The sequence below is a fragment of the Rutidosis leptorrhynchoides genome, chromosome 10 (assembly GCF_046630445.1).
Source record: "Rutidosis leptorrhynchoides isolate AG116_Rl617_1_P2 chromosome 10, CSIRO_AGI_Rlap_v1, whole genome shotgun sequence".
In the NCBI taxonomy this organism is placed as follows: Eukaryota; Viridiplantae; Streptophyta; class Magnoliopsida; order Asterales; family Asteraceae; genus Rutidosis; species Rutidosis leptorrhynchoides.
The window spans coordinates 324,878,414-324,892,933 of NC_092342.1; the positions used below are offsets into that span (position 1 = coordinate 324,878,414).

At 35.3% G+C, this 14,520-nt stretch overlaps 1 long non-coding RNA gene across 2 annotated transcripts; it reads right to left on the bottom strand.

Annotated features, from left to right (window-relative positions):
• Window positions 1-10,939: 10,939 nt before the first annotated feature.
• LOC139872936 (uncharacterized) lies at window positions 10,940-13,492 on the bottom strand. Of its 2 annotated transcripts, XR_011767208.1 has the most exons (6): window positions 13,408-13,492; window positions 13,123-13,332; window positions 12,265-12,378; window positions 11,898-12,094; window positions 11,435-11,613; window positions 10,940-11,326 (listed from the first exon to the last, which is right to left on the bottom strand). It is a non-coding gene; the product is annotated as an uncharacterized lncRNA (long non-coding RNA). The 2 variants fall into 2 exon arrangements; XR_011767207.1 differs by having other exon boundaries at window positions 11,898-12,378.
• Window positions 13,493-14,520: the final 1,028 nt, after the last annotated feature.

The following is a 14,520-nucleotide window of genomic DNA, read 5'->3' on the forward strand; positions in this document are numbered from 1 at the left end:
ATTGTACATGTTGGTTGCATGTATGTTAAAACAGGGGTACTTATTATAACGTTAAAGTTTAGTTACCAGGGTGCTCAATTTCGTAGAATCTTTTGATAAACGTTTCGGATGAAACAACTGAAATCTTGTGATCCACCTTTATATACAGATTATGCGCAACATTAAAACTATGAACTCACCAACCTTTGTGTTGACACTTTTAAGCATGTTTATTCTCAGGTTCCTAGAAGTCTTTCGCTGTTTGCTTATACGTTATACAAGCTATGTGCATGGAGTCATACATGCTTTATTCAAGAAAACTTTGCATTCACAAAATCATCACCATGTATCTTATTTTGACTGCATTGTCAACGGATGTAGTATTGTAAACTATTAAATACGGTGATTGTCTATACGTAGAAATCATCAGACGTCGAAAACCTTAGATTTATATATTCATTTATGGTGTACCTTTTCAAAAGATTGCAATGTTTACAAAACGTATCACATAGAAGTCAAAACCTCACTATGAAATCAATGAATGATGTATTCGTCCAAGTGAATTTGGACGGGTCATCACACCTCATTTCAGTTTTGGGTTCCGTTTTAAATGCGTCTAGACTCGAAAATATCAAACATATGGTATACCGTTTTGAAGCTCGTTGAGTCTAATTCCTAGCTCAATTATTAGTTTTCACCAAAACTTACTCCTTTTCATTTTAAAAGTCTACAAAGTAGGTCCGAGAGTCATTTTTGATATTTATACCAACTGGGTCAAAACTTACCCTTTAACCAAAATACACCTTATACTTAATTTTAAAATACTAAAACATGCTAATTTACTTGATTCAACATATGAGTCATGTCTTAATCAATTACGTAATTTGATACCCAATTTGTCAAATGGGTCGAACTCACTCAAATGTTAAGGGAGTTGATATATCCACCATCCAAATTACTTCTTCCACCATAAACTGTGCATTAATAAGTTGTACTCTACAATTAAATAATGTAATGTATGGTCAAAGTGTCAAAATTGATAGCCAAAAACATGTGTATTATAAAATCATCATGGGTCATAGTAGAACCACACTGAATTGAACATGAATCTAAGTCAGCGAAGATCTTAAACAAAAAAAATTAGAATAAATAACATTACTATGGTACAGCAGAAAATTGTTTGACTTTAAAAAATAATAACAACCAAGTTATTTTAAGAATGGCACACGATTCATAATATCGACAAAACTATCAAATGAATTTGCTTTCTCACTAAAAGATTAATATGTATATGCAATCTGATAGATTTATAAAAAAGGGAACCATAATATTTAAATTAGAAAAAGGTAGATGAAAAAAGGATGTCCAAAAAGATCCATGTAGTATAAGGCGATATCGTATCCGTAGCTGGAAGCTAAAACACTTATTAAAATAGCTGCTTCATGAGTATTGGAGTTTATTGAAATAGTTAAGCACTTATTGAAGTACCTCAAACTGCACCTGCAACTACAAATATTACCACATTAACGTTAAAGAACGAAAAAGTAAGTAGGTGTTGTTAATCAGTTCAGATTTTGGTTTCTAACTTTTGGGAGCAAATCCGGAAAAAAAAAATTCAAAACTGAAAAGCGAACTGAAACTGATTCAAATTTAATTTGTTTTTGCTGACTTTAAATTCGGTTCAATTTAAAAATTAAATGGTATCTATATCAGGTGTGTACTAATTTGAACACCATTAGACAATTAGTCATGAAATTTAAAATATGCAAGGCCTATTTGACGCCAACTTCCGCTGGACCTATTTCTAGTTAACTTTAAGATTGTATTAGAAAACTAAAAAAACTAACAATTACAACAACATAGATAAGTATAAGAAATCAGATAATGGTTGCCATATCAAAATAATAACTTTTGATCTTGATTGATATGTCTAACTGGTTCATGAGTGTCAAAATTGTAAATCCGATTCTCAACTCCATTTTTCAAACAACAGACCATTTTATCGAATCTCTTACCAACAGTTTGTAGTTCAAATTTTGGCATCCATTACTTTGACTCAGAAAAGTCAACAAACAGTAATTATAATTATGAGTAGTATACAATAAACAAACAATCAACACACTTTTTGCAACCTATTACATCAACTAACAGTATCTAATTTTAAAACTCAATGGGTATATCTCTTATGAAATATTTCAAACTTATGTCCCTCCCAGCCCATACCCAAATTGCCACCCAATTCCAGTTAAGTTGTTCCCATGATATTCAGATCACAACAATATATCTCTAATGAAATATTTCATACTTATGCCTATAATACCACCCATATTCAATCAAGTTGTTTCCATGAATTGACATAACAACAAACACATAGCTAGGCTATAAAAGATATACTTGCCATTCTAGTTGATCAAATTTTCACATAAAGCCAACAACAAAGTTGATTATATATTTGTACCACTAAAAATAACCTCACAACTGTATTAGAATACCAAAAACACTAACAATTAAAAACTAAATTTTTTTAAATCACATACTGATCAGAAATCCCTCATTAATTTATACAGATCATGTTTTGGTGTACTTGAGTTAAAAGCAAACATACTAAATTTTAAAATTTTACTTTTTATTGAAATGAAATATAAACACATTAATGAACTGAAGAGCATAACATCGTAGCAGTATAACACATAAAAAAATGAAAAGACAAGAAACAATGGAAAGACAAAGAAACAATCAAACTTTACAACAACAACAACAACAATACCCAATCCCGCATATGCGAGGTATGGGGGAGGTTAGATGTAGACAATCCTTCCTCTATCCTAGAATAGAAGAGAAGTCGTTTCTCTATCCACGAGTCGAGAAAAAATTCTCTACCCGCATGAAGAGAACATCATCCCTCTCCCTACCCCAGAGTAGAGAGATTGCTTCCGTGCGGACCTCCGGCCTATATTTTAAAAAAATAATAATAATAATAATAAAAATAATAATAAAAGTAAAAAAAAAATAAAAAAAAATAAATAAATAAATAAATAGAAAATAAATAAATAAATAAAAATAAATAAATAAATAAATAAAAGTGAAAGTAAAAAATATAGGCCATGGAAATGGTAGGAATCAAATTTCCATGGGTATTTAAACCTGCCTGAAAATTAATTTAGGCTCTAATCGGCAGTCAAGACGCCACAAAATCGACGCTTGTTGTTGCCTCGAATAATAGAGCCAAAAGACCTTGTGAACATAACACGAGAGGCATGCCAGGTGAAAGTTGTTGCGCACGCAAAGAGCCAACCACCTAGGACAAACCAAACACCACTCATGCACCTTTACGGTAGACATCCCCGAAGCCATACAGCTAAAAGAAAACCAACGAAGCTCAAAAGCAAAGAAGGTCGTCCTCCGTCCTAATGGCCCCAAGATGCACCGAACGATGCGATATGCACTCACACACACCCCCCCCCACCCCCCCCCCCCCACCTTCCCACACCCACAAGTACACACCCACCATACACACACCCCCACACCCTCACACCCACACCCACACCCACACCTATAGGTGCACAAAAACCGGATCCGGACCGGATCCGGATTTAAAAAAACCGGACAAAAAAAATCCGGATTTTTCCGGATCCAGTTCCGGTTCCGGATCCGGTTCTCGGGGTCGGTTTTTTTTCGGATTTTTTTTCGGAATCGGATTTTTTTCGGATCTCGACCGGATTTTTTTCGGACTAAGATCTTTGTCGGATTTTGTTTTTTACTGGTTATATTTTTACCGGTTCGATTTTTATAACTTTTGAACAACAATAATATAATCAATATAAACAAAATATATAACGCTACAACAATTATAAATAATACAACAACATTTTTATTCAAATGATTAACCACTAAAGATAATATAAATAACAATAACAATACATTTATTTGAACGATACAAGTTACAACTATAAGTATACAAAAGTTAATACATTATTCGAGCTTCGGCATGGCCATCACCCGATAATGTATTACGAGCAAAGTATATTGAGCTTCGGCATTGCCATCACCCATTATACATTACTCGACTACTCGTCTTGCCTTCGTCGTTCGAAATAGTCTTCACTTGCTTCAAATTCGGGGTCATCAACCGCAAATGTTCGTTGGTAATTTGCAATATATTCTTCCATGTTAATGGGATCATATTCACCTTCCTCCACTTCGGTCTCGGTATTTCCTTCGGTTGATGAAGGTGATAATCCCGCTTCTATTTCTTCCATCTCTATAAAATCTTCAACGTCATTATCTAACGGACATTCTAATGACGTTTGATCGTGTATCCTATCTACCCCGTCCAAATAATCCTTCAAACATACGCATACTTCCACGGCTTGGGGGGTAAGTCTTGACCTTCTTTCCGAAATAATTCGACCGCTAAGAGAAAAAGCCGATTCGGAAGCTACGGTTGAGGCTTGAACGGCTAATAAGTCACGAACCATAGCGGATAATATTGGATAGGTGTCTTCTTTTGTTTTCCACCAAGCCAAAACATCAAAGTTGTGAAATTGTTCGGGATTCATGTTTAGTGCAAAGTTTCCAATTTTGTAATTTCCCAACTCGCTTGTGGGTGCCGATGTTCGGGCACGTTTTGAAGCGTCTTCACGTAATTGGTTAAAAAGAGTAATATTAAGGTCTCGGGCCCTTCGAGAAGATGATCCGCTCTCAAATTGGTCAACAATTGGGTTTGATTGTCGACCATAAGTTGTTGCATAAATTGAAAATAATTGCTCAAAGGTGTCATTAAATGCGAATATTTGGTTGTTTATATAGTTGGGTTCGGCGTCTTCGGGACCATGAATACAATCCAAATTTTGATATATTGTTGTCATCAAAAGTTCCACCCCACTAAAATTGATTTTCGGGTCAACAGCGGCCGCAAATAAAAAAACTTTGGGTATTGTTCCAAAATATTTTTTTAGTTTTTTTCTTATGTGAAAAACGGTTTGTCTAAAAATACGATTATTTGAGTTCGCAAATTCGTTAATTTTTTCCGTCATTATATAAAGTTGTTGTAAAACTAGTGAGCTAGTTGGGTAATAAACACCCGAAACTTTTGTCGTTGCCTCTTTAAAAACTTGTAAAAAATTTGTTAATGCTTCCAAGTCATCCCATTCGTCGTTATCAATCGGTTCGGAATATCCCTTTCTAATTAGTCTATTATTAAAACCGATTAAAGTTTCTTTTTGTCGTAATATATTTTCAAACATAAGACAAGTAGAATTCCACCTAGTATTATTATCAAAATAAGGACCTAACCAAGTGCCATTACAATTTTTAACAAAATTTTTATAGTTTTTATGTCGTTCGTTGCTCGTACGATATATCGTTACTAATAATTTTCTAAATTTATCTTTTAACGAACTACAATAAGTTAAACAATCTTGAACGGCCAAGTTTATAATATGAGCAACACAACGTGTATGTATAAACGCACCATTTAAAACCGGTTGCATTCGTATTTTTAACATATCCATGGCACTAGTATTATTAGAAGCATTATCTAGCGAAATAGTAAAAACTTTATCGATTAAATTATATTCAGTCAAAGTGTCTTGTATAATTTTTCTTAAATTATTACCATTATGCGGATAAGCAAATAATTTAAAAGCGATAGTCCGTTTCATTAATAACCACGAATCGGGATGGAACCAATGAGCGGTAACGGCTAAATAAGAATTTGCCGTTCCGTGTGGTGCGGTCCAAACATCACAAGTTATAGAAACTTTATGTTTATATGTTCGAAAACCTTCAATTATATCATTTTTAGCTTTTTTCCATAATTTAAAAGCGTCACGTCTAAGAGTAGTACGACTTACATTGTCATATCGCGGTTGTAGTCGGTTGCGAATTAGCTCCGTAAGCTTTGGATTGTCGAAGTGGTTGAAAGGAAGCCCTTGTTGAATGACAAACCTTGCCAAATCTTGACGAAGAGCTTCTTGATCGTATACAAAAATCGAACCATCCCGACCAAGTGTAGGTTGTGTCGGGTCTTGAGCGGCCCCCGAACAACTTTTTGCAAGATGTTTTCTTAAAGTAGAGTTACCCGAAACACCTAGGAACTTACCACATCTCTTGCAACGAGCTTTTTCTTGATTATCGGTCATCACGCACAAGTCGAAATTAGCCCAAACGTCGCCTTTACGACTCGTATTTTTGATCGTACGAACATCGTTGTTGGTATAACGTTGTGAAGATTGGGCAACGGAAGCGGCATCGGAAGCGGATGCTTGTGAGTTATCCATTATAGGATTAGTAAGTAGAGTTTAGTGAGTAATTATAGTGTAATTATAGAGTTTTTTGAGATTTAGAGAGAATAGAGAGAATTAGATGGTGTGTTTTCAACCAAAACCCAATACCATCTATTTATACTACACTTGAAGGGGTAAAATGGTCAAAAAAAGTTCAAAAAACTGCAAAAAAAACGCTCCAAACGGCTAGTTTTTTTTTTATTTTCGAACAGCAAAAAAAAAAAAAAAAAAAAAAAAAAAAAAAATCCGGTTTTTATCCGGTTTTCAAAAATCCGGATAAAATCCGGTTTTTATCCGGTATTTATCCGGTTCTGGGGCAACGGCTAGATCCGGTCGGATCCGGATCGGATCCAGGAACCGGATCCGGTTCTGACAGGATCCGGATCTGACAAGATCCGGTTTCGGATTTTTTTTCGGATTTTTTTCGGATCCGGTTTTTTTGTTCACCTGTACCCACACCCACACAAACACCCCGAAAACACACACCACACAACATTCTCAAAACACCCACACGCACAAAAAACACACCTACATACATACCTATATACATCCGTACATAAGCAAAACTACATACATACATGAAACTTGTACGTGCATACATACCTATATCCACACATACATGCAATCAAACATACATATCTACATAAGCATACAAATCTACGTACGTACCATTTACATATACACTTAGATACATACATCCTTACCTACATACAAACGTACCTACATAAGCAAACATACAAGAAAAGCATACCTCCATAACATAACAACAAACAACCATAAACAAGAGTTCATACAAACAAACGTTTAAACATACATACAAACATACATGCATACTCAAAAAAAAAAAAAAAAAAAAAAAAAAAAAAAAAAAGTAATACTACAAGTACATAAAACGGATAGTAAAGATAGAAGTAATAATACAAATAATAGTAGCTATTAAAAGTTACTAGAAGAAATAATAATATTAATATTAATAAAACTAATAATAATAATTTTAATAATTTATATTTATATTAAAACTACAACAATTATGATAATAATAGTAAATAATAGTGGTGAAAGTAAAAAGAAATAATAGAAATAATATTAATAGTAATAATAACATAAAAATAATACTAGTAATAATCAATACTAATAAAAATGGCAATGAAACCGGTAATAATCCTAATAAAAATACACTAATAATAATAATAATAATGATAGCAGCAGCAGCAGCAGCAGCAGTAATAAATTAATAATAATAGTAATACTAATAATAATACAAATAATAAAATAGAAAGCAACCCTACTCGACAATTCTTATTCTAGCCCTCCACGCATTCCTATCTGAAGTCATGTCCTCGGTCAACAAAAGCTCTATCATGTCGAGCTTTAGTCTATCCATCCACCTAAGAGTAGGTCTACCCCTTATCCTTACGCCGTCAACCGTGAGTGCCTCTACTCTCCTGACAGGGGCACTATGTGGTCGCCTCATCACGTGCCCATACCATCGAAGTCGTTCTTCTCTTAGTTTGTCGATGATGCTTCTAACTCCAAGGTTTTCCCTAAACACACCATTTGGAATCATGTCTAACATGGTTTTACCACACGTCCACCTAAGCATTCTCATTTCAGCCACTTCCATCCTTCTCTCATGGGCTTTCGTCATTGGCCAACATTCTGATCCGTACAACATAGCAGGTCTAATCGCCACTTTGAAGAATTTCCCTTTCAATTTGAGCGGTATCTTCTTGTCGCACAAAACCCCTTTCGCTGCTCTCCACTTCAGCCAGCCTACCTTAATACGATGGGTCACGTCCTCGTCGATCCTCCCCGATTTGTGAAGGACCGAGCCTAGATATCTAAACGAATCTTGTGGATGCAAGATCTGGTCCCCAATGTTAATATGTACTCCAACATTTTGTTCATCCTCTGTCTTGGCGAAATCACACCTAAGGTATTCCGTCTTTTGTCTACTGATCCGTAGTCCGTTTTGTTCTAAGGTCTCCCTCCATTGCTCTAGTCTTCTATTAAGATCCTCTTTGGATTCTGATACAAGCACAATATCGTCGGCAAAAATCAAACACCAGGGGACGCTCTCTTGTAATCCCCGAGACAACTCGTCGAGGATCAAAGCGAAAAGGAAAGGGCTAAGGGCAGATCCCTGGTGCAGGCCTACATCTATCGGAAAATACTCTGTGTTTCCCACAGGAGTTCGAACGCAAGACTTCGCCCCTTCATACATATCCGTAATAGCTCTAATGTATCTACTTGGGATACCTCTAACATTAAGTGTCTTCCAAATCAGCTTTCGCGGAACACAATCATATGCCTTTTCTAAGTCTAAGAAAACCATCTCTAGGCTCTTTTGCTTTTCCCTAAACTTCTCTATAAGACTCCTTATAATATGAATTGCCTCCATCGAAGAGCGCCCTGACATGAAGCCAAATTGGTTCTCCGAAATAGTAGTTTCTCGCCGAAGTCTAGTCTCGATCACTCTCTCCCAGAGCTTCATAGTATGACTAAGTAATTTTATGCCTCTATAATTACCGCAAATTTGGGCATCCCCTTTATTTTTGTAGATGGGGATAATCTCACTAAGTCTCCATTCCGTAGGCATTTTATAGCATCTAAACATCTTGTTAAAAAGACACGTCAACCACCTAACACCATCCTCTCCGAGGCACCGCCACGCCTCTATCGGAATCTGGTCTGGACCAACCGCTTTGTTTCTCCCCATCTTTCGTAGTGCCGATCTTACTTCTTCCTGGCAGATCCTCCTACAAAAATTGTTGTTCTGGAATTGTCCTATACCCAAGTCTTGCATATCCTCTCGATGCACAGGTCCTCCACCAACGAAAAGAGATGAGAAATACCCTTCCCATCTTTTTCTAATTTCGTTTTCCTTCACTATGGTTTGACCGGCTTCATCTTTGATAAACTTGATGTTATCTATATCCCTCCTTCTACGCTCTCTAGCTTTTGCAATGCTGTAGATATCATTTGCTCCTTCTTTAGAGTCTAGTTTCTTATACAAATCTTCATACGCTTTATCTTTTGCACGTGCAACAACCTTCTTAGCTTCTCTCTTGGCTTCTTTATATCTCTCTTCAGCCATAGTTCTATCCTCGGTTGTTCCCTCCCGACATGCAGTGAGTTCCCTAAACCTCAGTTGCTTAAGCGCGACTTTGGTTTGAACCTCGTCACTGATCCACCATGATTCTCTACTAGGCCTATGTCCTTTTGAAGTCCCTACTGCCACCCCTAAGGATTCCTTAGCTGCCTCTCTAATAGTGGACGCCAGACTCTCCCACATCTGATCCGCATTAACATGAGTATCCATCTCCACTCCTGCCTCAACTCTTTCTAAAACTAAAGCTTTAAATGTTTCAGCCTTCTCTTCATTCAGATTCTTCCATAGAATTCGAGGTTGAGCGGGTCTCGCACTCCTAAAAACTCGTCTCTGAAGAACTAAGTCCATGACCAATAATCTGTGTTGAGTGGAACATGCCCATGTAGTTAGGGCCCTACAATCTCCGCATGACCTAAGGTCCCCTTTGCGAAGCAATAAATAGTCAATCTGGGTACTATTCCCCCCACTATGGAAGGTTGCAAGTTGAGCCTCCGTCTTCTTGAAGAAAGAATTTGCAACAACCAAATCGTGGGCAACAGCGAATTCGAGGATAGAGCGCCCTTCTTCATTTCTAACTCCGAATCCAAAGCCCCCATGGACTCCATCATAACCCTCCACATCAGTTCCTATATGTCCATTAAGATCTCCCCCAATGAGCAATCGATGGTCAGCAGGGCACCTCCTCACAACTGCATCCAACGATTCCCAAAAACGTCTCTTTTCGTCTTCTCCTAAACCCGCATGAGGTGCGTAAGCGCTAATGACCATGAAAGTCTCCTCCTGGACAACTAACCTAACCGACATAATCCTATCGCTAAACCTATCCACACCCACAACATGGTCCCTATAGGGGCGTCCTATAACGATTCCTACCCCGTTTCTAGCTACGCTAAAACCAGAAAACCACAACTTGTAGTCATCAATACAAACCGCCTCTTCACCTCTCCATCTAGTCTCTTGAACACACAAAATGTCCACTTTTCTCTTAAGTAAAGTATCTACAAGCTCACGTGATTTGCTAGTCAAAGATCCTACATTCCAACTCCCCACTCTAATCCTAACACGGTTCGCTAGCCTATCCCCTCTTCTAAACCCTCTAGACCTACCCGCCGCAAAGCTAGAAGGACATGACCTCAAGTAACCATCTCTACGAGAAGCGTCTATTCTTACTCAAAAAATAAAACCAAATATATTTATACAAGTAGTAGTGGCAATATATGATATAAAAAAAAAAAAAAAAAAACTATATATATATATATACGTACCTAAAAAGTAGCACAAAAATAATATCAGTAGAGATAATAAACTAATAATGGTAACTAAGCAAAGCCAGCCTACAATGAGAAATATTATTATTATTATTATTATTATTATTATATTTATATTTATAATTATTTATATTTATTATTATATTAATATACGGAATAATTAAGAAAGAAAAGTAAAACTCAAAAATTAACAAACCCACCCAAGTAAACAAAGGCAAATTAAGTACTGTAATTAACAACCCCAGCAAACTAAACTCAGGTAGATGGACCAAACAAAGGGAGAAAAAAGCAGATAAGCAAAAGTAAAGCCACTAAATTCTAAATAGAAGCTCCAGTTTCACATATTTTGAAGTACAACTGGCAGACCTCCTAACATCTGATAGGTTCACAACAAAACAATAACGTAATGCAACACATCCAAAACTGGAAGCACATTTACCACAAACATATATTAAAGATTAGAATTAGAATCAGGCAAGAAGGTATTAAGAGAAAAACACAATGAAAAGTGTTGCGCCTTCAACGGAAAGTGTTGGGAATTCTACGGAAAGTGTGGCGCCTTATATGGAAAGTGTGGCGCCTTCAATGGAAAGTGTTGGGCCTTCAGTGGAAAGTGTGGCGTCTTCAATGGAAACTGTGGCTCCTTCTTTGGAAAGTGTGACGCCTTCAATTATAAGTTGCTATAAAACATTATAATATGTAATTATTTACATTTATCACCAATGTACACTAAAAGTACACGAAATCGGCTTGTTATCATTGGTCAAAAGTGGGTTTAAAAGTCAAACCTAAAAGAACGACATAATTGAAGGTCTTCGAGGCATCGTTTCGAAAAACATTTGGTACAAACAGCCTTGAATGGAAAGTGTAGCGCCTTACTGGATTTTGTGTTAACAGGCCGACTGACATATGTAGAAGTTACGTTATGGTTATCTTCGTGCATAAAACTCGCTGCAATACAACCAACCTAATCACAATCAAACAAATCTATTCAGTATAAGCAGTATAAAAAATAAAAAAACTTACAAACGAACATACTGCAAAAGGATAGCAAGATCAGAAGTACTCTTGCAAGCCCAGATTTAACATGTTAAGAATGATCAAATTACATACAGCCCATTTCATTACAGCTAATGACATGCTTTATATCATCACATAGCACTTTCATAACACACTATTAGTCATTATATGCATATGACACATACATACACACTTTTACTTGAATATGAGTATCATGAAATACTAACTCACCTTCCACTAAGCTGAGAATCCGCCAAGATACGAACCCGTAAAGATACAAACCTGTTTACTCTTATTGCTCAACCCAGCTCCCACATGTTCTTGATTACAGCAACCACATTTTCATCACTACAGCCCATATTACAGCCCAGTTCTAACAGAGCAGAATGATAAAGTTCAATGAAATACCCTAATACGAACGGGTCAAACTGTATAAAAGGTCAACAACATCACTTTTTTTTAATATTGAGTTTGGAACTGTTATCAGGTAAAAATGGAATAAGCTGCATTAGTTATCTTTCAAAACAAAGCTTATATCATCAACATTTGTTAGCTTTTATAACAAAGCTTTTATTATTAACTATTGAAAATAACATACTTTTTGATGATCAACATGACCCATTATGGTGAGTACTGAGTTGGTTAGAATAGTCGACCAATCTTGTAAATTGCCCATGCCTTCTTGCCTCCTATTTTTGACCCATTTGACCACCTGAGACATTACCTTGATAGTCATTAAACTTGAGTGACAAAATAGTGCTTACATAACATTATAGACTTTGGTTAGTTTGCAAAGAAAAACCAATTATACTTATTTAAACAAAAACCAAATGTAATAGTTTAAACATCCATAACTTGTTATATATCATATATTATGTCATATATACCCGGAAACAATGAGTTTACAAATCGTACCATATAGTAAAGCTGACAGAAATTTAAGATAATACCCAATGAACACAAAATCTAAAATCACGAATTACTTCAAATTGAGACTTGAAAATTGTTTCGGTTACAATAATGAAGATTGTTTTTATGATTCATTGTGTAATCATGATCCATTTGTCCCATCCCAATCTCAACATATATATCAAGAACATTTTTCAGTAATGCTCGGTCATTTTGCTCTTCTTCTCATTCTTGGTCAAGTTAGATCATAAAAACTGTTAATTTCACATTACATTTTAAACCTTATTTGTAAAACATCGCTATTTTCAGAAGAATACACGCAGGTACAGATACATACAGAAGCACGTATATTTTGTTGATTATTTATTTCAATTGACGATTACGACGATAATTAGCGAACATAAAAAAACGTTTGTGATGATAATTCAATCGCCTTAAACCCTATTTACTCTAAAGCTTGAGTCGATTCAAAGAAACCGTAATAAATTATCAATTCTTTACGACAGGAATATGATGAAAAGGGTGAAACAGATTGAAACCCTAATACCTTATGTCAATCGCAGCAAATGGAGAAATCGGGATCGGTTGAAGCATTGTCGTACAAAAACGTAAATAGTGAGAAACAAAAATTCAATGAAACACCAGCAACAATTTCTTATTCATTTAGAAGCATTTTTTATTCAAATGGATTGGGATCGAGTTGATGATCTAGGGTTTGTAGAACAAAGATTCAAAGAACAATTCTTGAGATAATCACCTGTATAATGAAAGCAAATTTTGTAAAATGGAGATAATCACCTTTAACAATTGATCATAAAATGAAGATAATCACCTGTAAAATGGATGCAAATTTCATTAAAGCATTTCATCGAACATATCGTGTGCATTATAGCCAAGTAACTTCTTGTACAGAAAACTAACTACAATAAACTTATTAAATCTAAAACGGAACACATTGATACAAAAAGATAAACATATAAACATGTTAATCACAGAATTGATGCAAACACCAGATAGATAACGCAATTCAAATTGATTAATTATATACCTTATACAAAAACGCAATTAAAAATACACAGATCAATTGAGCGTATTAAATTGATCGTCTAATATAAATTAAATATACAATCATCTGAAAATACCTTAAAATTTGTACGGGATTGTTCAGAAAAACATGAAGGATTCATTGGTGGTAGTTGCGTCGCCTAATACGGCGGGATGAACGCACGGTCAAAGGTGAAAAGGATCTGGTGGTTTTATTTTGGAGAGAGAGAGAGAGAGAGACAGAAAGATGGGATGATTAAGTCAGCCCGTATTAAAAGGAATTCAAAAGGGGTTTTGAAGGACACGTATTTTTTTCCTATAATTTGTAGGAATTAATCTACTTTTAATCACAAAATTAGGAAGACTAATTAGGCTCTAAGCTGATGACACGTAGGATTAACCTTAGTGATTTATGTATGTAGATGATGATTTGATCAAATACAGGTCTCACCTTTTTAAATTTATTTTTCGTTTATTTCATTGAGACATTTTATTGTTTGAAATTACTATTTAATAAATTAAATATCGTTTATTTATATATTTATGTATTTATTTATTTAAACACATACAATATTCTTAAAATGTTTTTTTAAAAGAACTATATTTATAATAGACAAAATTACTCCCGTCGTCCTTGAACATATAGTGAAATCATACGCGTCGTCCTTACAACTTTTTTTTTGCGTTCGTCGTCACTGAACTTGCGTTTTATAACTTATGTCATCCTTCTGTTAACTGTCCGTCTCTTTCCCCCGTTAACCTTCAGCATGTGCCAAACATGTGAGGGCAATTTTGTCATTTTCTCTCTTTGAAAGTTCAGGGACGACCGAAGTAATTTTTTCTTTTTCCCTTATCTTCATTTTCATCCCCAATAATAAACAAACCCTATTTTTTTCAAACC